The sequence below is a fragment of the Ranitomeya variabilis genome, chromosome 2 (genome assembly GCF_051348905.1).
Source record: "Ranitomeya variabilis isolate aRanVar5 chromosome 2, aRanVar5.hap1, whole genome shotgun sequence".
Taxonomy (NCBI): domain Eukaryota; kingdom Metazoa; phylum Chordata; class Amphibia; order Anura; family Dendrobatidae; genus Ranitomeya; species Ranitomeya variabilis.
The window spans coordinates 919083092-919109399 of record NC_135233.1 but is presented as its reverse complement, the minus strand read 5'-3'; positions in this window follow the sequence as shown (position 1 = coordinate 919109399).

Genomic DNA, 26308 nt, shown 5'->3' with positions numbered 1-26308 from the left:
TCTGGCTCTCATTAAGTGCTGTGTTTTCAAAAATTGGTGGTTAGGGCCTACTAACGGTGTCTGCCCCTCCCTGGTGTTTTTCCTCAACTGAATAAAGCTGAGCTTCATCCTTCTGGCTCTCATTAAGTGCTGTGTTTTCAAAAATTGGTGGTTAGGGCCTACTAACGGTGTCTGCACCTCCCTTGTGTTTTTCCTCAACTGAATAAAGCTGAGCTTCAACCTTCTGGCTCTCATTAAGTGCTGTGTTTTTAAAAATTGGTGGTTAGGGCCTACTAACGGTGTCTGCCCCTCCCTGGTGTTTTTCCTCAACTGAATAAAGCTGAGCTTCAACCTTCTGGCTCTCATTAAGTGCTGTGTTTTCAAAAATTGGTGGTTAGGGCCTACTAACGGTGTCTGCCCCTCCCTGGTGTTTGCCCTCAACTGAATAAAGCTGAGCTTCAACCTTCTGGCTTTGGGCCTATAGTATCAGATATTAAACTGCATTTGGCCTTCAACTTTGGTTACGGCCTACTAACGGTGTCTGCCCCTCCCTGGTGTTTTTCCTCAACTGAATAAAGCTGAGCTTCAACCTTCTGGCTCTCATTAAGTGCTGTGTTTTTAAAAATTGGTGGTTAGGGTCTACTAACGGTGTCTGCCCCTCCCTGGTGTTTGTCCTCAACTGAATAAAGCTGAGCTTCATCCTTCTGGCTCTCATTAAGTGCTGTGTTTTCAAAAATTGGTGGTTAGGTCCTACTAACGGTGTCTGCCCCTCCCTGGTGTTTGCACTCAACTGAATAAAGCTGAGCGTCAACCTTCTGGCTTTGGGCCTATAGTATCAGATATTAAACTGCATTTGGCCTACTTTTGTGGTTGGGCCCTTAAAACAGTGTCTGCTGCTCCTGGGTTTGCTGCTCCACTGAACAAAGCAATGCCGCCTGTTTAGTCCTGTCCTGTTACCAATTTTGAACTGCATTTAGCCTACTTTATTCTTTGGCCCTATATCTGTTTCCTCCTCATCCTGCCCATTGCCCAGCCACTGCTAGATGAGTCTGCTGGTACATTGACCTAGACCACTACATTCCCCTTGCACTCTACACAGCCAGAATCTGACCCTGCTGAAAGTAAGGTTCCCCTTCCCGCATGTTATACCACCTTACACAGGGACAAAGAGGAAGGTGCAGATGAAAGTGCAGGTTCCTTCATCAGGTGGGGGGGCATACTCGTTGGCGACGTCACTGGCACAGGGCCCCTCAGAGTACGCAAAAGTGTCGCTGCTGGTGGGAGGCGCCCCCGCCGTGCAAACAAACCGCTGTACTTTGAGGGGCCCTGTGCCAGTGCCAATGCGAACAAGTGTGCCCCCCTGCTTGCTCAGGATCACAGCACTTGCAACGTTGAAATACTTTCCTCTCCCTGCTCCACCGCTGTGACGTAGTCCACGATTCCTGGGCCCACTAAAACCTTGAACCAGCCCTACCCCCCACAAATTTGCCAAATGACCCCCAAGTTCCATTGAACAACTATTATTATAAAGTTAATTAAGATTGACAAGCTTCAGAAACAAGAATGGATGTTTTTGGCATTAAAATGGGCACTGTAGGTGTTTTCCTGGCCTCCACTCACTGCTGACTATGCTTCCCCATTGACTTGCATTGGGTTTCGCATTTCAGTCGATCCCCGACTTTTAGCGATAATCGGCCAACTGCACTCGACTCGACTCTGGACAAAGTCGGGTTTCACAAAACCCGACTCAATCTTAAAAAAATGAAAGTCGCTCAACCCTACTTTTGTGTACACCTCTATTATTATATGATGCAATACACCCTAAAGAATTTACTCCAAGTAATGGAGTCCACCATCATTCATTGTAGATGATAACTCATAGTCCAAGAGAAAAATGCAATGTGTTAAGATGAATAAACAAAACCTTTTTCATGTCAACCATTTACATTTTTGCACAAATAGGCACCACATTTGAGACGATTAAGATCCCTCAGAACTTTAAATAAAAATCTTAGTCAAACAAAAATAATTATAGTGTAAAACAAACCTTAAAGGGAACCTGTCACCAGATTTTAGCCACCAAATCTGAGAACAGCTTAATGTTCAGACATTGAAGTTTTGAAAAATCACACTAATCAGAAGGCGATATTTTAGGATTCGTTTTCTTGCTGCCTTGTAGTCTTGCATATTCATGAGCTCTGTTTAACTCCACCCTCACCACTGATTGGCAGCTTTTTGCCTATGCCCAGTGTGCACAGAAATCTGTTAGTGTTAAACAGAGTTGGACAGAGCTCAGTATTCAAAGAACTGGTAGACCTGGAGTAGATAAAACAGTTATTTAGTCAAAACTACTGCAAGCAGCCCAGTACGTGATGCGCCTCTGCAATTAATGTACCTTGCACTACATCACATTCTCAGATGAGTAGCAAATAGTGAGGAGCAAGTGTACTCGTTGCTTGGGTTTTCCCGAGCACGCTTGGGTGACCTCCGAATATTTATGACTGCTCGGAGATTTAGTTTTCATCATGGCAGCTGAATGATTTACAGCTACTAGCCTGCTTGATTACATGTGGGGATTCCCTAGCAACCAGGCAACTCCCACATGTACTCAGCCTGGCTAGTGACTGCAAATCATTCAGCTGCCATGATGAAAACTAAATCTCTGAGCAGTCATAAATACTGGGCGGTCACCCGAGCAACGAGCACACTCGCTCATCACTAGTAGCAAACACTTGAAGACAGATTCCTTCTAATAGCTACAAAGTGAACTGAGGGAGCACACTCAGTACTAGCCAAAGCATTGCTTACTGCCTGTATCCCTTTTTCATTTTCTATTGATGTATATTGCGAGCAAAAATCAAGCAATATGATTAGTTCTGGAAGATGTTTGGAACAACCTCCCTGCCGAGTTCATTCAAAGACTCTATGTAAGTGTATCAAGAAGAATCAATGCTATTTTCAAGGCAAAGAGTGGTAACAACAAATATTGATCTAATTTAGATTTCTCTTTTGTTCTGTCACTTTGCATTTTGTTAACCCTGCTGTTCTGTTTAGATTTCACATAAAAAAATTGTACCAAATAAAGTAAACAAAAATTAAAAAAAAAAAAAATTCCCACAGAGAGTACCCCCCTAATGACGAAAAGTCAGGGACCCTCAAGTCTCAGAATCACACGCTGAATTTTTATAACATTATAGAATTTCAAAAACGGTCATTTTTGACCAACAGAACAGCATTAATTGATAAAAATAAACTGTTAACACTACTATTTTTCACACCACACCTGCTTAAGACTTTTGCGCCATACTGTGTATGATGTGTTTTGATAGGATTTTCAAAGAAAAAGAAGTTTATGGGCATAAAACATTGAGAAAGGGTTAACTTGTTCATTCTTAGAGTAAAACTTAAGTAAAAAACATTTGTATAAAACAATCAAAGATATGGCGCTACGAGTGGCTAAGAACTGACCGTATTTGCGGTCCGGTTAAAAATATATATAAATATATACACACAACTCCCCTACAGGCGTGTTACACCTATTACTGGCTGCGTCAGCCCAGCCTCAGTAAAACTAGCGCAGTATTAAAACAATAGCTGGTACTAATGGCATAAAATCACCTACTGTGTGTAGAACCTTAAACGGCTAGGCTGCTTGCTTGAGATTTAGGTGTCCGGTTCTCACGCATAAATGTGCATTCCGTTTCGAGGCAGTTCCCGTCCACACGGGAGGTAGGTGTGTAGATGTCAACGTTAGCCAAGGTCGGTGGCTACGGGTGCTAGCGGTGAAGATCGCAAGTTCTACGTGTAGTGCCAGAGACGTCCCGGCCGGTGGGGTCCCTGGATACACGTGGAAAAAAGGCCGGCACTGCAGAACAGTGAGTGACGTCACTGGCCTATGGAGGCCTGTTTGGGCCAATTCTAACCTACGCGTTTCAAAGTGACACGCACTTCTTCATCAGGGTTACCGCTCGCTGTCTTCACCCACATATATAGGCACCTTGCTTGCACCCCGCTGTGTGTTTCCACTCCCGTGAGACTAAATGCCTCTGACTGTTACCTGTCATCCATATAAACATAGCGATCATGGGTTACCCCTCAGCATATGGACACCCAATTTCTCGCTATGTGTCAGGTATTCACAGGCAATTATTCGCTGGGATATTGGATTAGCCTATTCTTGTGTTAATATTATGTCTCACCAGTTGCGGTTATATATAGAGAACAATTCTAAAAGGACTTATCCTACCAAAGTTAAAACTTGACTTTTATTAAGACTATAAACATATAAAAACATATGAAAATATACGAAATAGAACCATAAAAAATTATTATAGTTAAAAACCAATAAAAATATGTACTTATACCATTATAGTGCCTTACACTTTAGGCTAATAATATACAGGGACATTTTTTTTTTATTATTAATAGCTCACCAGGGAGAAGGCCATAAAACTGTACCCACACTGCAGGCTAGCCCCTGTCACTAAAGTGCGGCAATATAGCAATAAAATCGGGTGGTCTATAAATGTATGATAATTATCCCTACATGTCCAATATACTTGGGGATTACACAGCATATAAAGGGCCATAAAACTACACCCACACTGTAAGCCGATTCCTGTCACTAAAGTGTGGCAATATAGTAATAAAATTGGATGGGCTATATATCTGATAATTGTCCCTAAATAGCCAATACACTTGGGGATTAAAAGGCAAATATTTCTAACTCAGAATTTAAGCCCTTCGGTCTTAGACTGTCCAGTGTGTAAATCCACTGGGATTCTATTCTGGACATGGTTTTTATAAAGTCGACCCCTCTTTTATTTGGGCGTACAACCTGGATGCCGTAAAATATAATGCCTTTCAAGGATTGCCCATGTTTCTCCTTAAAATGTCGTGATAGGGGATGCCCTAGGAAACCTTTCTTAATATTTTTAAAATGTTCCTGTATACGTATCTTTAATTGCCTTTTAGTGCGCCCCACGTACATCTTATTGCAAGGGCATTGGATTACATAGATCACCCCAGTAGTATGGCAGGACATATTATCTTTAATGGAGAATTCTTTCATACCATCCATGTCTTGAAATGTTAATTTCTTAACCTTCCTAAAAGTAGTCTGTGTGCATCCATAACTTCCACCGCATGGTACAAAACCCCCTTGGGGGGTATTCCTAGTGGGGTTCCCATTCATCCCCCCTGTAAGTGTCATTTTTGTTGTAGGGGCTATTAGATGCCCCAAAGATTGAGCTTTTTTGTACACGAATCTGGGATTCTTTGGAAGTAATTCCCCTATCACCTTGTCATTTTGCAGGACTGGCCAGTGTTTGTGTATAATATTGGTGAATTTTTGATGCCCTGTATGGAATTGTGTAATAAAGGGTAAATTCCGAATTTGCTCGGCTATGGGGTCCTCTCTTTGATTGGTAAATTTATTCTTGTTTTGTAATAGAGAGTCTCTTGATACTCTAATTATTTTTTTTCGGGCTTTCATTAATAGTGGTTCAGGATATCCTTTTTCCAGGAATTGCTCCGTCAGGTACTCAGCTTCCTCATTAAAATCAGCCAGATTGGAGCAATTACGGCGTATTCTGGTGTACTGGCTTTTCGGGATATTTGTTAACCAGACTGGTAGATGGCAACTGGTTATGTTAATAAAACTATTTGAGTCAACCTCTTTATGGTAGCATTTAGTATATAGTTGATCCTGCTCTACAAAAATATTCAAATCCAGAAAATTTACATTACTAGTGCTGATATTGGCGGTGAATTCCAAGCCATAGCAATTATTATTCAGCCCTGAGATAAACGTATTCAAATTTTCATGTGACCCCTCCCACACAAAGAAAATGTCGTCTATAAAGCGCCGCCAGACAACTAGGCCTGGATGTAATAGCCCATCTCTATAGATGTTTAGGTTTTCCCATCTCCCGCCATACGTATTTGCGTAACTGGGCGCAAACCGCGTACCCATCGCAGTGCCCCACGTTTGGATGTAATATTGTTCCTCATATAGGAAATAATTATGGTGCAGAATAAATTGAATGCATTCTAGAATGAACTGAATCTGCGTTTCCATATACGTCCCCAGACTTTGGAGGAAGAACTCCGCTGCCTGACACCCCTTTTCATGATTGATGACCGTGTACAATGACTTGATGTCCAGTGTGCCCATTATATAGTTATGTTTCCACTTAATTTCTCCCAGACATTCCAAGGTGTGACTTTTTTTTGGAGTATTTACCCCCCGGGTACCTCTTTTTGTTTTTGCTTTGCGGGTCTTACCTGGAAAAAATCCCGAGTACTACGTTGTTGTGTTCCCAAATTTCTACCCTTGTTTAATATTGGGTTCCTCATGCTACTGGAATTAGTTTTGCTGATGTGTCCTTTTCTACTTGTCCCACCTTTGTCATTGGTGGCTGCATTTTGGCCTGTCTTGGGGATAGTCCCCCTATTAGCAATTGGTATACTGACGTTATGATCCAAATTACTGACCATCCGGGTGTCTGCATTAGCCTGATTTAGGATTGGAGTTACAGGATCCTCCAAATTTTAAAAATATTAAGAAGGGTTTCCTAGGGCATCCCCTATCACGACATTTTAAGGAGAAACATGGGCAATCCTTGAAAGGCATTATATTTTACGGCATCCAGGTTGTACGCCCAAATAAAAGAGGGGGCGACTTTATAAAAACCATGTCCAGAATAGGATCCCAGTGGATTTACACACTGGACAGTCTAAGACCGAAGGGCTTAAATTCTGAATTAGAAATATTTGCCTTTTAATCCCCAAGTGTATTGGCTATTTAGGGACAATTATCAGATATATAGCCCATCCGATTTTATTACTATATTGCCACACTTTAGTGACAGGAATCGGCTTACAGTGTGGGTGTAGTTTTATGGCCCTTTATATGCTGTGTAATCCCCAAGTATATTGGACATGTAGGGATAATTATCATACATTTATAGCCCACCCGATTTTATTGCTATATTGCCGCACTTTAGTGACAGGGGCTAGCCTGCAGTGTGGGTACAGTTTTATGGCCTTCTCCCTGGTGAGCTATTAATAATAAAAAAAAATGTTTCCCTGTATATTATTAGCCTAAAGTGTAAGGCACTTTAATGGTATAAGTACATATTTTTATTGGTTTTTAACTATAATAATTTTTTATGGTTCTATTTCGTATATTTTCATATGTTTTTATATGTTTATAGTCTTAATAAAAGTCAAGTTTTAACTTTGGTAGGATAAGTCCTTTTAGAATTGTTCTCTATATATAACCGCAACTGGTGAGACATAATATTTACACAAGAATAGGCTAATCCAATATCCTAGCGAATAATTGCCTGTGAATACCTGACACATAGCGAGAAATTGGGTGTCCATATGCTGAGGGGTAACCCATGATCGCTATGTTTATATGGATGACAGGTAACAGTCAGAGGCATTTAGTCTCACGGGAGTGGAAACACACAGCGGGGTGCAAGCAAGGTGCCTATATATGCGGGTGAAGACAGCGAGCGGTAACCCTGATGAAGAAGTGCGTGTCACTTTGAAACGCGTAGGTTAGAATTGGCCCAAACAGGCCTCCATAGGCCAGTGACATCACTCACTGTTCTGCAGTGCCGGCCTTTTTTCCACGTGTATCCAGGGACGCCACCGGCCGGGACGTCTCTGGCACTACACGTAGAACTTGCGATCTTCACCGCTAGCACCCGTAGCCACCGACCTCGGCTAACGTTGACATCTACACACCTACCTCCCGTGTGGACGGGAACTGCCTCGAAACGGAACGCACATTTATGCGTGAGAACCGGACACCTAAATCTCAAGCAAGCAGCCTAGCCGTTTAAGGTTCTACACACAGTAGGTGATTTTATGTCATTAGTACCAGCTATTGTTTTAATACTGCGCTAGTTTTACTGAGGCTGGGCTGACGCAGCCAGTAATAGGTGTAACACGCCTGTAGGGGAGTTGTGTGTATATATTTATATATATTTTTAACCGGACCGCAGATACGGTCAGTTCTTAGCCACTCGTAGCGCCATATCTTTGATTGTTTTATACTGGTTTCTCCTATTATCGGATTGGGCACATAATCCGTTCGTGATATTGGCAGCACTTGTGCAGCATATAATTGTGGTTATAGCGCCAGTGTATATTTTTTAACATAAAAAACATTTGTGTTTTTGTGAAAATATATTTAATGTTCCATTTTTTTCATAAATTAAATGGTTAAATGTAGGAAAAAAATAAAGTTACGAAGTGTTATATGCAAAACATTATCATAATACCTGCTGTTCCCATTTGTGAATGAAATACTTTTAGAAATAAATTAATTATATGTATAAACAAACAAAAGTATCAAGTCTCATGACAATAACATAAGTAACAATAGTGAAAATGCTTACCGCATTTTTTGGCATATAAGACGCACTTTTTCCCCCCCAAAAAAGGGGGGAAAATGGGGGGTGCGTCTTATATTCGCAATGCAGGCTTACCGTGGACCGTGGCGGCAGAGGTGCGGCGGCAGAGGTGTGGAGATGAGGAGGCGCAGTGAGCGGGGTCCCTTTCCCCGGTGACGTGATGCAGCAGCCCCGGTAATGCAGCAGAGCCGGATGAATCCTGTTGTTATCGGTGCGTGCGGCCATCTTCCTGAGGCCGCGCGTTCGCAGATGGAGCTCTGCTGCCCGGGGCTTCAGGAAAATGGCCGCGGGATGCCGCGCGTGCGCAGATGGGGATCGCGGTGGCCATTTTCCTGAAGCCCCGGGCAGCAGAGCTCCATCTGCGAACGCACGGCCTCAGGAAGATGGCCGCGCGCACCGATAACAACAGGATTCACCCGGCCCTGCTGCATTACCGGGGCTGCTGCATCACCTCACCGGGGAAAGGGACCCCGCTCACTGCGCCTCCTCATCTCCACACCTCTGCCACCGCGGTAACAGGATTCACCCGGCTCTGCTGCATTACCGGGCTGCTGCATCACCTCACCGGGGAAAGGTACCCCTCTAACGCCATACCTCTCACTGTGCCTCCTCATCCCAACACCTCTGCCGGTAACCACTGCTGCCACCCTCCCATGGACACCAGGCCGTGGCGTCGCCCACCTAAGCAGGAAGGGACCCTGCTCAGGTGCACGCCGTACCGCCTCACCCCACCTCTGCCGACACCATGCCTCCTGTGACCCTGCTCTGCCACCACCAGCCCACAGGTAAGATACTGTAAATTCGGACAATAAGACAGACCCCCATCTTGTAAAAAATCTTTTTTTCTGCAATTTTCACCCCAAATTTGGGGTGCGTCTTATGGTCCGGTGCGTCTTATAGTCCGCGAAATACGGTACTTTTTATTTTTAGTTTAGATATATAGTTGATGTATTCACCTATACTTCATATAATAAATGGATAACTTCTGCCCATAGCTGGCATTATGGTGTAAATTGTAATTGCCCAGGGCCTTTGCAAAAGAGCCCCCTTCTGAACAGACAGCCCCAGGCCCACATTGGGCCAACCTTGTCTGACCACCACTTCCTACTCTATTGGTGTGCACAGCATGACGATACAGTTAAACATTGCAACAGAATAAGAAGTCATGTTCTCCTTGCAATCCCACACTCTGTTTGGTACACCAAAAGTCACTTTAGACCTGCATCCTACAGAATGAAAGGAACGAGTACAGAATGTCAGTGTCCCTTCACATGGGACATGATGAAGTCTCCTTGTCACTTGGCTAGCTATTGTATGCTGACTGTCCATATGGATTGATCAGGAACCAGGGTTAGGTGAGTATGAAGGCAATTATTTTTTTATTTTATGAATCAGTACTTAAAGGTGAATGTGGAGGCATCATTATGAGTTGCAAGGGTGTTGTTGATGCCATCTTTCAATGTATGAGGGAGCTATGGATCCATGATACTTTATGTGGGGGACAGTTTAGCCTCATATTGTATATAGGAAAGATATGGAGGCATCATAATGAGCATAGGGGAACTGTGAAGCCTCATACTGTTTATAAGAGAGCTGTGTGGGCATCATATTATATATAAAGACATTTGAAAGCCATTATACAGCATGTAGTGAGCTGTAGGATATAGCACTATGTATAGGGGAGCTGTGGGGACATCGCACCGTAAATAGAATGATAAAGAAAATAATTAATGCAGCTATAATAATCCTTAATTTGCCAATATGCTATATTAATTGTTATATGTCACTTATATATATAAAATCATGCTCATTTTGAATTAAAAGGAACCAAGGCTGAACATGCAGCTATTGTTAAATGTTCTGTTGATTTTTTTCTATGTATAAAATTTTCTCTCAGAAATAAGACACCTGGAAGCCTGAAAATTGCATGATTATGTAAGTTGGTGTGTTTCCAGGGTAGATACAAGTTAGGAAACCAAAGCCAAGGCAGAAATTATTGTTTGGAATTGTTTGTAGATATTGGTTACCAAAGGTAATTGACAGTGATAAAGTTACATAAAGGTAATTTTTTACACAGGACAGATAATACAGAAATGGTTAATGGAAATTTGGATGTTTTCTTGATTTTAACTGTGGGATTCCTACTAATTTGGGTGCATCTGTGAGGCAACACTGAAAGTGTTTCCATTTACATGTCCATGCATCATAAACCAGTCACAAGCAAAGGAAAAACAAATGGCCTTTCCAAAACAAAATAAACAGTTCTTGAAAAAGTCTCCCTAGAGCCAGCCCTGGTCACAGAGGTTGGATAGCATCCATTATGCTGCTCATTCTGGAGATAACACACATGAGGCCTTCTTAGCTCCATACACAGACCATGTGTTTTTCCCCACCATAAGTGACATAAAATAGGAACCACATCACCATTGATATGACTATGAGGGGCCTATATGACAGAAAACTGACACCATTCTAAAAACTGCACCCCTTAAGGTGCTTAAAACCACTTTCAATAAGTATATTTAACCCTTCAGGTGCTGTACAGGAACTGAGGCAATGTGGAAGGAAAAAATGAGCACCTAACTTTTCTTCACATAAAATATAATTTAGACCTCAATTTTTTATTTTCACAAGGGTAACAGGAGAAAATGGACAGCAAAATTTATTGTACAACTTTTTGTGAGCACAAAAATACACCATAAATGGGGAAAACTATTGTTTGAGTGACTGGCAGGGTTCAGAAAGGAAGGAGCAACGTTTGACTCTTTGAACGCAGGTGCTGTACATGAACAGAGGCAACGTGGAAGGAAAAAATGAACATCTAACTTTTCTTCACAAAAAATATAATTTAGACCTCAATTTTTTTTATTTTCACAAGGGTAACAGGAGAAAATGAACCGCCAAATTTATTGTACAACTTTTTGTGAGCACAAAAATACCCCATAAATGGGGGAAAACTATGGTTTGTGTGACTGGCTGGGCTCGAAAAGGAAGGAGCACCGTTTGACTCTTTGAACGCAAAATTTGCCGGAATCATTAGTGGATGCCATGTCACGTTTGAAGAGCCCTGATGTGCCTAAACAGTGGAACCCCCCCATAAATGACCATATTTTGGAAACTAAACCCCTAAAGGAATGTATCTAGATGTGTGGTGAGCACCTTGAGTTACCAGACACTTCACAAAAGTTTACAATATAAAGTCGTGAAAATAAAAAAAATCTAATTTTTCACACAAAAATGTTTTGTAGCTCCTCATTTTTATTATCACAAGGGTAACAGGAGAAAATAGGCCCAAAATATATATTTTTCAATTTCGCATAAGTAAGCCGAGACCTACTGTTTTGGCTCACGGCACGGCTCAGAAAGGAAGGAATGACGTTTTGGAACGCAGCCTTTGTTAAAATGGTCTGCTGGTGTCATGTCGCATTTGGAGAGCCTCTGATGTGACTAAACATTGGAAACCCTCCACAATTAACCTCATTTTAGAAAATAGAACTCTTAAGGAATTTATCTAGATTTGTGGTTAGCACCTTGAACTCACAGATGCTTCAAAGAATTTCACAACGTTGATCAGTGAAAATGAAAAAAAAATTATTTCTCCAGTGTAATTTCTTCTGAGTATACTGATACTCCATATGTGGGAAAGAACCTTTTTAGGCACTGTGCAAAGCTCAGAAGGGAAGAAGCGCCATATTGGAGTTTAGATTTTGCTGGAATGACTTGAGGTGGTCACGTCACATTGGCAAAGCCCCTAAAGTGCCAGAGCAGTAGAAACCCACCATAAATGACCTCATTTTACAAACTACACCCCCAAATTAATTATTTTATGGTTGCATTGATCATATTGTCACCACAAGTGCCTCACAGAATCTTATGTCATTAGGCGGTGAAGAAAGAATAATTACATTTTTACCCCTAAATTGTTGTTATAGCCCCAAGCTTTTATTTTTTCTAAGGGCTTGTAGGATAATATGGAATTAGTTGTGAAAATTTATCCTGAGTGTGCTAATACTCTACATTTAATCAGGAAATATTTTATAGGCACAGTGCAAAGCATAAAAGGGATGGAGAGCCATATTAGAGTGTGGATTTTACTCTTATGGTATGCAGGTGCAATGACCCACTGGGAGAGCTCCTGATACAAGAATAGCAAAAAACTCCCATAAGTTACCCCACTGTACAAACTATACGTCTCAATAAATACTTCTAGGGGTGCAGTGATCCTATTGACACAAAATTTTATACCATTGGTCGTGAAGAAAAAATAATTACATTTTTAGCCCCAGATTTTACATTTTAACACTGTTAAATGGGTAAAAACAGCACTAAAATTTGTCTCGCAATTTCTGCGGAATCTTGACATACCCCATATGTGGCTGTACAGTACTGCTTAACCATACAAAGAACTCGAGAGGGACGAAGCGCTATTTGCTTCTTGGAGCACAGATTTTCCTACAGTAGTTTGCAGACTTCATAGAAGAGCAGAATTCCCTCTCAAGTGACAACATTTTGGAAATTATACCAAATTGGGATTTTTTTCTACAGAAACAAGCAGTAGTGGATGTTGCTGAGTGAAAATTGCTAGCTGCCATTGTAGAGCATATTGTAGTCTCCATATGTTGTAGTGCCCAGTGCATGTTTCTGGAGACACGTACCTGTATATTAGGTGAGCTATCATTGCTACAGAAATGCCAAACATATGAATTCTAAAAAGTGGTTTAGGCACAAGGGGAGTGGGACATTTAGATTTGGTAGCACAGAATTTGCAGATATTCTTTTGGGAGGCAAGGAGCCATTTAGCTTTCCAGAGCCTTTGAACTACCAGTAACATTGAAGCCCCCTAATATATTTCCATCTACTGTGCCAGGATAATTGCTGACGTACCCAGAACGTCATAGGTTGGGAAGTACTTCCCAACCATGATGTACTGGGCACGTCTAAGCATCTAAGGTCGGGAAGGGCTTTAAGTCTGTGAACAATCAGGTTTGAAAAAAAATGGATTCAAACTTTTAGTTTTCTCTGAAGTCTGTGCAGCACACATCACAAAAATTTGTTCCCAGCTGAGATAATCTTTGGTGAAGTTCCTAAAATTAAATTGTCTGGACTTTCACAGGATGATTGTAATGACAGGCACAGAGGTCTTAAGCAGATCATCAGCTGTCATGACAACCTATTTGCACCCCATGGTCATGTCACAGACGTGATGATGGAGCATAGCATGACTCATGCCCCTGTCAGCACGTGTTAAATGCCACTGTCAGATATTGACAACATGTAAACATCCGCGGGCAGGACTCCATTTTAACAGCAGCTGATAGAGGTACATGGTGGCTGATTAAATCAACCATCATGTGCAGGGAAAGATGTTGGCTCAGCATATGAGCCTGCATCAAAGTCAGGAAGCTGGCATGTGACTTTATATGTTGGTAAGGGTTAAAATTAAATAGACTCAAACTTTGAGTTAGGCTCTGAAGTCTATGCTACACACATGCCAGAAACTTTTTCGCAGCTAAGATACACTTTGGGGATGTTCCTCAAAATTTATTTTCTCTTAGCTATCCTTCACACACAAACTTCGACTGATTATATTGTGAAGATACATCGGACACCAATTGGTTTGTATAGCATGACTGTCTCTTCTGGCAGTTTTCGATTAGATGAAGTTGTGAGCATTCCTGCTTGTTTTCCTTTCACTGCTCTCTAACACTATATGGACGCTTCACTAAAATGCTTTCCTACATCTGCATCCATGTCACAGTAAGAGACCTAAACATATTTTTTAAATTATTTAAATAGTTTGAAAAAATAGCTTGGACTCCTCTATTTTTGATAACCATTCAATATAAACCTGACAGCTGAGGGCAGCAGCCTGCACCTGTCAGCTTTATTTGTGCTGCTTAGCATAAAGAGTAGACGCACCTAATTTTCTTTTACACAGTGTGCTTATGCCAATCGCAGCAATGCCAATACTTGTCATGGCTGTGATTGAGGCAGAAGTGCCCACACCAGCAAAGCTTGTTGATTGGTTGCTTAACCCAATCAGTAGCATGGACTTCCGGGAGAAATACGTGTTCAGTGTCCTGCAAAGACACTAGATGTTCGGTACAGTCCCAGAACTTATACATTCTTTTTTGCCCATCTGAATTTATAACATAGAGTGTGTGTGTGGTTGTGTGTCTGTATGCAACATGCACTGCGTGCAGCATTTATAAATACCAAGACTGCAGAAAAGAAGTCCTCGGCAATCAGGAAAAAAAAATCAAGGCTCATTGATATGGAGATTCTATTGTCTATGCCAGAACAAAAACATTGTTTTTAGTAGCACCTCACCAATTGTACCCAGGTGATGTGCTGCGAAGAACATGATATGCTTCTGGACAGAACCATCTATTAGTGACTATTCTACGCCATCATTTTTCATCATTTTTCATCAGACTGAGTAAAAGGCGCAGATAGAGAAACGGAAAATGGCTTGAATATAATAAGTTAAATATTTCTGTGTAATAGTGTAATACCATAACATTTGGGGTCACACTTAATTTTTCCTCAGTGCCATACTTTGTCTAAGGGCTTGCTCACACTAGTGAACTAGTGAGTAGCATCCGATGATTCTCTCATGCAAGAGAATTGGATGCTATATACAATTGACCCTAAGGTCAAACTCTGCTGTGAGAGTAAGCTAAGTGTCATTTAATAGTGATCCGAATCTCTCACATGCAAGAATCAGATTACAAGTGGGGAGAAGATGGGGAATTAAATTTCTCCATCTTCTCCATTTTGTGAGTAGGTGTATATATCGTAATGCTCTATGATGACATCACAGTTCAGTCTGATGCTTTGCACGAACCTATAGACTTTTATGGGTAAACGCCATCTGATATACTCTGCCATTCACAGAATGCAGTGATTTTTTTTCATGACAACTTGGCATGACAAACTAAACACTATTGGGCATTTCTCCATAGTATGAAACGTTGGCTAGCACCCATTCAAGTTTTTTCTTAAAAGTGTGTAGCAGAAAATATATGCATGTTGCCCTTTGTAGGGAATCATACTGTCATGCTGTGATGGTTTTCAGCAAGGAAACTGTCCCTGGAACTGGGACCCTAACTATCTCTCGCCCCTTTGTACTTTTAAAGGTAAAGAGGCCTGAGTCTCTAACCTTACTCTGCTCCTGTAAAAACACTAATCTGTCCCCTCCGCTACCCCATGAGGCATTGGACAGAAATCAAATGTAAGACAAAATAGGGATAACAGAAAACCTCTGTCATACAAAAGCACTAACGAACAAGAAGGATAGGGACAGGGAGGAATAATCTAACTGGGAAAAGGGACCAGTAGATAAGCACACATGTACAACAGCAAACTACAAAACACCACAACTCTTACTCCAAACTTCAACTACTTAGCTTTAGCACACAGCTCAGGAAGACAAATCTCCAATAGCAACAGCTAACTCCTACTCAGCACAGCATCTCATAAGAGCAAGGAAGCAGAGCTTTTACTGGTAGGACAGAGAGGGTCTGGTCAGGTTTTATAAAAGAGTTAATGATAATGACCCGATCAGAAGCAGTTTAAATGGAGCTGTAAGTTTCTGACCAGCATAGAAAGGGTCGTTAACCTCTTCTACACCAAAGGAAACAAAATTAATTTCATTTGGGATCACATTACACAGGCTAAATGGAAGAGCTGTGATTCACAATATGCAGTGATCTTCTACCCCCAGATCTCCCAGGTTGGTGTAACAGACTCGTGACACATACACTGTGTGAAAATTTTTAGGCAAAAGTATTTTGATCAACTCCAAGCTGTATAAATATGAAAGCTTATTGGTTGAAGCAGTTCAGGTGATGTGTATTTGTGTAATGAGGGAGTCTGTGGCTTAAGAATACAATCACCCCTTTATCAAGGTTTTCCTCAAACTAAATGGTTTAAAAAGAGATTGAATCACTTCACGTCACAGCCAATTGTCTTTTATTACTTTTGTTTTTTCCTTCCCTTCTTCCAAGAGTCATAACTATTTTTTAATTTATCAATCCACATACCCACATGAGGGCTTGCTTTTTGTGAGGCAAGTAATTTTTAATGACACCATTAATTTTATCATGTAGTGCACTGGGGTTATTATTTACCATATTCACTACATGGTAAAACTGACCAGGCAATATGATTCTCCAGGTCAGTATGATTACACACAATCCTTCTAATGGGGTCCCTTTAAGACTGATTTTTCAAAGGTTTTATGGCCTAATGAGACGAGAATTACAGTGACAATCCTGATGAATGGGTCCATGGCTGAAACATTAAATGGCTCAAAATGCCCCTTTCACAGCAAGGTGGAGGAAAGGGTACTGCTATGGGCTGGTATTATTAACCACTTACATGAACCGTATTGTACACGAAGGAGAAATTGCTCAACAAACTTTGAGGTCTATTTTTTCCTATTAGCCCTTACAAAAATTAAAAACGTTGGGCTAAAAAACATTTCAGTGGTAAAAATGTAACTTATTCTTTCTTTACCTCCCAAAGGTCTAAAATTCTGTGAGGCACATGTGGTGTCAATGTGCTCACTGTTCCCCAAGATGAATTCATTGGGTGTATAGTCACATCTGGAGGTCACATCTGGAGGTGTTTTGCTGCACCTCAGAGTCTCTGTCTCATGGCACCCTCAAACTATTGAAGAAAAATCTGAACTCCAATATGGCACTTTTTCCAATCTGAGCTGTGCACTGTACCTCAAAAAGCGTTTTCAACCACATATGGGGAATTGGTACACCCAGGGGAAATAGGGTAACAAATTATACTGTTAAATTTCTCCTTTTATCCATTTTGAAAAAACCTTGAAGCCAAAGCAATGTTTTAGTGTAAACAATGGTAACTTTCCATTTACTCAACCTGTTGCTCTACAATTCTGTAAGTCACATGTAGTAAAAAGAAAGCCAACTCACATAGTACTTGAAGTCCAGTTTGCATGAAACCAGGTGGATCCACACCAGAAAATGTGCTCAAAGAAAAAAAGTTTTGTTGGTCCAGCATCTGGTAAATTAGTTCTTTCTTTATTTTAAATCCATTAAAACTTGTAAAAATTACAACGGTTGCATAGACAAGGCGGGGGGAGCAAGACGCATTTCGAACGCCCACTTGCATTCTCTATCACAGCTTAGCTACAGAATCAAAAAAAATTACTAAAATACTATAGATTTGCCAATGAAAATAGTTGGAATAAGTCACATGACATAACTATATCAATGGATACGTTTATTAATCAACAGGTGTATGAAAACAGTCAATGTTGATACATGGTTTCTCTTTTTAGATTAAAACCTTAAGGGCTTCTTGAATCCAGATTAAAAATCCAATATGCTTCTTTTGTCAATAATTTGTATTTAATATCTCCTCTTGCATGTGGAAATAGTTTTTCAATACCTAAAACTTGCAAAGAAGACATGTCACGATTGTGTTCAATAATAAAATGTTTTGCAACAGCAGAGACGATTCTACTAATGTGATTTGCATTAAGTATATCATTGTAATGTTCATTGAACCTGATTTTTAATTTACGTGTAGAACAACTTATATAAAATTTATCACATATGGTGCAATTTATTTTATATACCACGTTTTCTTTGAATTCTGTAAGTCGCCTGGGGAATAAAAATGCTTACTGCACCACTAGATTAATTCCACAAGAAGCGTAGTTTACAAAATTGGGTCACTCGTAGGGATATTTGGAATGTAAGGACTCTTTAAAACTATAATACACTATATTACACATCCATGCTGCAAAATATATATAAAGTACAGCACAGATTGTGAACACACACAATTTGGGGAATTACACATCAAATAGACAATCTGCAAGAGGAGAATACATTGATCCTTTTAACCAAACCAAGTCGCCCAATAGGTCAGAAAAGAAAACTCAGATCCCAGGAAAAAAATGCTTATTAATAACCATATTTAGCTTGTTGGAATGTTTCTATGGTTTCAAATATTTAGAATCTTGAAGTGATTCTTCCAGTATTCTTGGGGTTCATTAGAGAACTACCTTTATTAAGAAATCAAACAATGAGATGTGCTTATAATGCAGCATCCTACTCCTGTAGCTGCAATGAGGAAAAATGATGCTTGCCCCTCTCCAAATGTGACATGGCATCCACAATTTAATCCAGAAAAAAATTAGCCCCAGAATTCAATTGGTTATTCTTCTTTTCTAAGCCCTCACAGTAGATGTCCACCACATATGGGGTATCAGTGTACTCAGTAAAAATTGCACAACAATATTTTTTCGTCCATTTATTCCTATTACTCTTGTGAGAATGAAAAATTTGAGTCTAAAGCAATATTTTTGCTGGAAAAATATATATTTTTTATTTTCACCTCTCAACATTATAAAATTCAATGACGCGCCTGCGGCTTCAATATACTCATCACATCTCCATATGAATTAAGCTCCAACAGTCAAATGGTATTCCTTCCCTTCCGAGTCCAGCTGTGCACCCAAGCAGTAGTTTTCCTACATATTTGGAGAGTCTATTCAGGAGAAATTGTGCCACAAATTTTATTGTCCTTTTTCTCCTGTTACCCTTTGGAAAATGAAAAAATTGGGGCTAAAGCAACACTTTGGTCAGAAAATGTTACATTTAATTTTTTTCCTACTATATTGCTTTAATTCTTGTGAAACATCGGAAGGGTCATTTAGCTTCTTGAGCACTTTTAGGGTGTGAATATTAAAGTAATGTCACTTTTAGGTATTTCTGGCACATAACAATGATACAGGAAAAAGCCTGCATTTTAACACTGAAGCCACAGTATGAATATCTCACCATTACAATATCCAAAAGATGTCATTAATGAAAACTAAAGGAACCTTCACACGAAACGACTTTACAACGAGAACGACAACGATCCGATTGCTGCATCGTCGCTGTTTACATCGCTGTAGAGATGTCAAACACAGCAGCTCCAGAACGGCGCAGGAGCGATCCTGTGACGTAGCAGTGACGCACTTATCGTTCTCACAGGTCGTTAGCTCCATGTTTAACATTGCTGGCATCGTTCTTTTGCTTTCAAACACGACGATACATGCCGACCTGACGACCAAATAAAGTTCTGAACTTTAATCAACGACCAGCGATATCACAGCAGGATCCAGATCGCTGCTGCGTGTCAAACACAACGATATCGCTATCCAGGACGCTGCAACATCACGGATCGTTGTAATTCTCATTGTAAAGTCGTTTCGTGTGAAGGTACCTTAAGTGGCCAACCTCTTTAAGTAAGTGTTAAAGGTCAACTTTGGGCAATTGACATTATGATCACAATATCATGCTGCTCAATGAAAACTAATGATAGCAAATTTTGTTTAAACAGCAACTATGACTAACAACAGTTGCCTAAAATCCAAACATGTCAAATTTTCAATTGACTATATTTTGTTGCGATTTTACATGTAGTCTTACAGAATAACCATAAATTAAATTTTTTTAATAACTCAATAGTACACATGAAAATAGACAACTATCAGAAATATTTTGCTTCTTTCTCTACAAAAATTGATCAGTTGGAAGTGCATTGAACAGCAAGGTGGATTGCTGCTGAGGGGAAAGAGAGAATAAAAAATCTTTAAATCTTCAGCTTAGCGAGTGTGAACGAGCTGAGTGTGACCTGAGCATAATGTGTGACTTGTGACTCAGTGAAGAGGTATTTGGAAAGCCTTTAACAAATACCTGTGTGAATTGGTGTGAGTTGCTGAATTGGGAGTAGCTATATTCACAGGGGGTTAACTTAGGGTGGGGGCTCATAATTAAGGGTTTATAAGGAGCAGCTGGTTGGGGCTCAAGTCCTTTTTGGAAGTGCATTGAACAGCAAGGTGGATATAGTTGAGGGGAAAAAATAATCTTTAAATCTTCAGCTTAGCTAGTGTGAACGTGCTGAGTGTGAGCTGAGCATAAGTGTGGACGGCGGTAAGTGTGACTTGTGATTCAGTGACTTTGGATTCAGGGAGTTTCCAAAGGAGGAATTACTGAATTGCTGTCTGTGTTTTACTAACACTTTGTATTTATTTTTATTTAACATTTCTGTCTGGTGCAATCCCCATTAGGAAATGTGCTCCACTATTGTTAATGCCATCCAGTGCACATCTTGCCACATGTATGCAGTCCTTGATCAGCCGGTCGAGGGTACATACTGCTGTGCGAGATGTGAGCACGATGAGCATTTGGAAGCCCAGATTCTGAATCTAAATGTGCAACTGGCAACACCGAGATCCATTGACAATGTGGAAAGGAGTCTTCTGCTCACTGAGCAGACGCTCAATGGGATAGATGGGGGGGATGGTAGGATGGAGCTGCAGGACAGTGAAGCAGCTAGCTGGGTGACAGAAGGCTGGGTAGAGGGAAGAGTGCCAGGGAGGCTAGTCCTGATTAATAATTTAAGAAAGAATAGAGGTGCAGAGAGATACATAAAATGTATGTATACTAATGCCAGAAGCCTCGCCAACAAAATGGACGAATTAGAATTAATGGTGTTGGAGCATAATTATGACATGGTGGGGATATCTCAAACGTGGCTGGATGAGAACCATGACTGGGCTGTTAACTTGCAGAGCTATAGTCTGTTCAGAAATGACCGAACGGATTAGCGAGGGGGAGGTGTGTGTCTATATGTAAAATCATCCTTAAAACCCATCCTGCGTGATAATATAGGTGAGTCTAATGAAAATGTAGAGTCCCTGTGGGTGAAGATAAGGGGAGGGGGAAAAAATAATAAATTACCGATTTGGGTTTGTTATAAGTCTCCAAAAATAATGGAAGCAACGGAGAATATCCTCATAAAGCAAATAGATGAAGCTGCGACTCAAGGACAAGTCATTATTTTGGGGGACTTCAACTACCCTGAAATAGATTGGGGAACAGAAACCTGCAGTTCCAGCAAAGGTAATAATTTTTTGACAACTATGAGAGACAATTACCTTTCACAACTGGTTCAGGACCCAACAAGAAGAGGGGCACTGCTAGACCTAATATTAACCAACAGGCCAGACCGCATATCAAATATAAGGGTTGGGGGTCACTTGGGAAATAGTGATCTCAAAATAATACTTTTTCATGTATCCTTTAATAAGATGTGTAGTAGAGGGGTTACAAGGACACTAAACTTCAGGAGGGCAAATTTCCAACGGATGAGGGATGATCTTAGTGCAATTAACTGGGACGATATCCTAAGACATAAAAATACACAAAGAAAATGGGAGAAGTTTAATAGCATCCTGGATAGGACCTGTGCACAGTATATACCGTATGGGAATAAACATACTAGAAATAGGAGGAAACCAACATGGCTAAATGGAGCTGTAAGGGGCACAATAAGTGACAAAAAGAAAGCATTTAGAGAATTAAATGAAGTAGGTAGTGATGAGGCATTAAATAAATACAAAAAATTAAATAAATTCGGTAAAAAGCAAATCAAGGCAGCAAAGATTGAGACAGAGAGACTCATTGCCAGAGAGAGAGTAAAAATAATCCCAAAATATTCTTTAACTACGTAAATAGTAAGAAACTAAAAAATGATACAGAGTGGAATTTCAATATTTGCAGATGACACTAAACTCTGCAGGGTAATCAATACAGGGGAGGACAATTTTATATTACATGATGATTTATGTAAACTAGAAGCTTGGGCTGATAAATGGCAAATGAGCTTTAATGGGGATAAATATAAGGTCATGCACTTGGGTAGAAGTAATAAGATGTATAACTATGTGCTTAATTCTAAAACTCTGGGCAAAACCATCAATGAAAAAGACCGGGGTGTATGGGTGGATGATATCAATTACCTCATTCAAATAATGTGAAACTGAATGTATTCCCAATCTATGATCAATATTGGAGTAAAGAGCGTGTACGTCTAAAGTTCTGAACATGTATTTTAGAAAATAAGAAATCATTTTAGTGAAGAATTTGTGTGTAATTTTTTTTTTTTTTAGTGTGGAATTTTTTAACACTTTTTTTCTTCCTTGTGTGGGGAAAAAAAGAAAAGGAAAAAAAACTTGTGTATAAAATTTATTTGGTATATGAATTTTGTTAGATTCCTCAGAGTGCAAACTCCTGCATATCTGAGTATCTGGGTGTGTCTGACGAATAGATCTGTCAGCCCCCACCCAAATTGACATGCAGGGATATCTGCTATAAAATGTTTTCAGATAGATCTGTTTATATGCATGACATTATACCTGAGGAAGACTCCAAGAAGTCAAAACCGGTTGTATTTTAGTTTGAAATAAAAATCATCCTTGAATCAGAATATCGAGTTCCATCATCATCCTTCAGGAGCGCATATTGCTGGGAAAAACATTCACAAAGTGTTATCACCTATGAAAGCACTGTTCAGTGCGCTCATGAGTTTCTCAGATCTTTGCAGCAAACTGAGTGGAAAGAGGAATGGAGTGATCCATGGATTGGATCTATACACAGTATATCAAGACACCAAAAAGGTGAGTGGATTCACACTGAGTACACACCTTTGGAAACTAACTACTACACTCAGAAGTCTGCGCTTCCCATTTCTCTCCCTATAATCCCCTCTTGTTTTATATATGTAGATAGGAGCGAGAGGAAGAGTGAAGAACTCTGTCTCTAGGTTGGCCCTCCACCCATTTACAAAGAATTGTATCTGCAGCATCTCCTACCAGTAAAGGGAAAGTCTGTCTTCACTGGACACAAAATCTTAAAGGGCCACTGTCACCCCCTCCAGCCGTTCTAAACTAAAAGAGCCACCTTGTGCAGCAGTAATGCTGCAGTCTAACAAGGTGGCTCTTTTAGTTTTTGATTCAGTTATTACCTCAATAAAGCATTTTAAAAATTGGCCACAAATACCAGATTTTGTACCTGGAGGCGGTCGGAATCGTCCTCTATGAATCTCCCAACTGCCGTCACTCTTCTCTTCTGGGGATGTGGTCGCCGCCCCCTGAGCACTGTTTCTTCTTAAATCCGGCGCCTGCGCTGTGCGTGCCTGCCTGGGGCCTGCGCAGTCTTCATTGTCAGTCACAGCTCAGATGCCGGGTGCCTGACTGCGCCTGTGCGGGCAGTGCGGCCACCCTGTTGCTGAATCCCCACCCCGCACTGTGTTATTCATTATGCACAGTGCGGGGCTGGGGTTCCTTGGAAGGCGGGTGAGCTGGGGGAGCGTCTGAGCTGGGGAGCGTCTAAACAGCGTAGTGCGCATGCCCAGGAACCCCAGCCCCGCACTGTGCATAATGAATAACAGAGTGCGGGGCGGGGATTCAGCAACAGGGTGGCCGCACTGCCCGCACAGGCGCAGTCAGGCACCCTGCATCTGAGCTGTGACTGACAATGAAGACTGCGCAGGCCCCAGGCAGGCACGCACAGTGCAGGCGCCGGATTTAAGAAGAAACAGGGCTCAGGGGGCGGCGACCAGCGCCACAGAAGAGAAGAGTGACGGCAGTTGGGAGATTCATAGAGGACAATTCGGACCGCCTCCAGGTACAAAATCTGGTATTTGTGGCCAATTTTTAAAACGCTTTATTGAGGTAATATCTGAATCAAAAACTAAAGGAGCCACCTTGTTAGACTGCAGCATTACTGCTGCACAAGGTGGCTCTTTTAGTTTAGAATGGCTGGAGGGGGTGACAGTGGCTCTTTAAATTTTGATAATGACTGATCATTTTTGGTGGAGACAGAAGCAGATTTCTCTGATCAGATATATTACAAATTTGCTTATTTTCATATGTCCTTTTGATTTTTGACATTAAATTAAAACACCGGTTACTCTTTAAATTTAAGTACCCAAAGTTTCTGTGCAGCTCTTGATTTAAAATTAATGGGATAGGCTAGAACAAAACTATACAAAATTAAACAATGTTTGTAGAAAGACTTTACCTTACCAGTTCTTGATTAATGAAGAGGTCTGTTTAGTAGCTTACAAACAGATCTATTACACAGAAAACATTCAGGTATAAGAAAATTATCAGCAAAAAAGTTACAGTGATTAATTAAGGATTAAACTGACCAGCTGGAGGAATTGCAAAACTCAAAATAGCTTTATTTCAATAAAAGGGGAACTTTTACTCACCATAATGACAATGTGTTTTTAATAGTCATATATAACAAGGTTTCTTCTTTAATATAAGAAAACAAGACAAGCCAAGACAATGCAAATTGCAGATTCAATTATGAATGAAGGAATTATAATATTTTAATACTTTAATTACAATTTATTTGTGTAGCACATTTTCAACTTCATTCATTATCTAATAAAATGATTAAGTCAATTGTTGTGCCAGGCAAAAGCACAAACTAAAAAGCACCTATTAGCTCCACATTACGAATTACAAAAGACAAAAGCTAAAATAGCAGAATTTCCAAAGTGCACCATTGGATTTTTTCTCTATTTTGTTTTTAACTTTAACATTGTAAACTCACTTGTCACTTTCTCTTCTTTACCAATTAAATCATTTTATGCTTTCTCTTTGACCTCTGGTTAAAACAGATAAATGTTGGGTTTCTGAAAGCAGGATCTACCGTTTTGTTTCCTATAATTATAGATAAATGCCGGAACCATTAAAATATGTGTAAATGCATTAGACGCAGTTCAGTCATTTAGAAACTAAATATAAATGTGTATAACAGTAGCAAATATAGCCACTGTTTCCAATCTATGGTGCAGTAATTAAATAGAACATTTGTAGCCTTAAATACTATATATGTACTTACATAACCATATTAGATGATCGGTTTGACTTAATATGTTGACAAAAGTGCCCAAACTCTAGTATCATAACCTAGGACCACAGATATATAATCACGTATTTGTAAAAGGACCTTCATAAAGCAGAGTGTAAGTTCTATGTTTTTTTTTCAAAGCAAGCTTGAAAAAAATAAAATCATCTTTACTTCCATACTTGCACAGAAACATGGCTAACACCCTCTGACACCACCTCCCCTACTGTGCTGTGTTACGGCGGCCTCCACTTCACCCACACCCCTCGCCCCGGCAACAAACATGGTGGAGGAGTGGGTCTCCTCCTTTCTTCAAACTGCACATTTAACCCAACTCCACCTCTACCCTCCCTTATCCTCCCCTTTTTTGAAGTCCACTCTGTCTGCATCTACTCTCCCTCCAAACTCCAAGTGGCCATCATATACAGACCTCTGGGCCCAGCCACTGCATTAATTGACCAATTCTCCACCTGGCTTCTTTACTTTCTCTCTGTTGACATTCCTACCATTATCATGGGTAACTTCAACATCCCCACTGATTCCCTTCAGTCAACAGTGTTATGATCCTTAGTGGTTGAGGATCACAAAATACTCCAGCTAAGTAACAAAACATAGGACAAGCTCTAGAGAGGTGGCAAACTTGACTGACCGCAAATCTGAACCTATCCAACACACTAAAGGTAGCCGGTGAACGTGTCTAAAATCCTAGACGTCTCGAGCCAGCCTGAGGAACTAACTACCCCTAGAGAGAAAGGAAGACCTCACTTGCCTCCAGAGAAATAATCCCCAAAGATATAGAAGCCCCCAACAAATAATAACGGTGAGGTAAGAGGAAGGCACATACACAGGGGTGAAAGCAGATTCAGCAAATGAGGCCCACTAATACTAGATAGCAGAAAATAGAAAAGGGGTCTGTGTGGTCAGTAAAAAACCCTTACAAAATATCCACACTGAGATTTCAAGAACCCCCGCACCAACTAACGGTGTGGGGGGAGAAACTCAGTCCCCTAGAGCAACCAGCAAGCGAGGAAATCACATTTAGCAAGCTGGACAAGAAACATGATGAATGCTGATAATCAAAAATAAACAAACAAAAACTTAGCTTGTCTTGGAGAGACTGGGAGCAAGGTAGTCACAAGGAATCTGAAGAGCACTGAATAC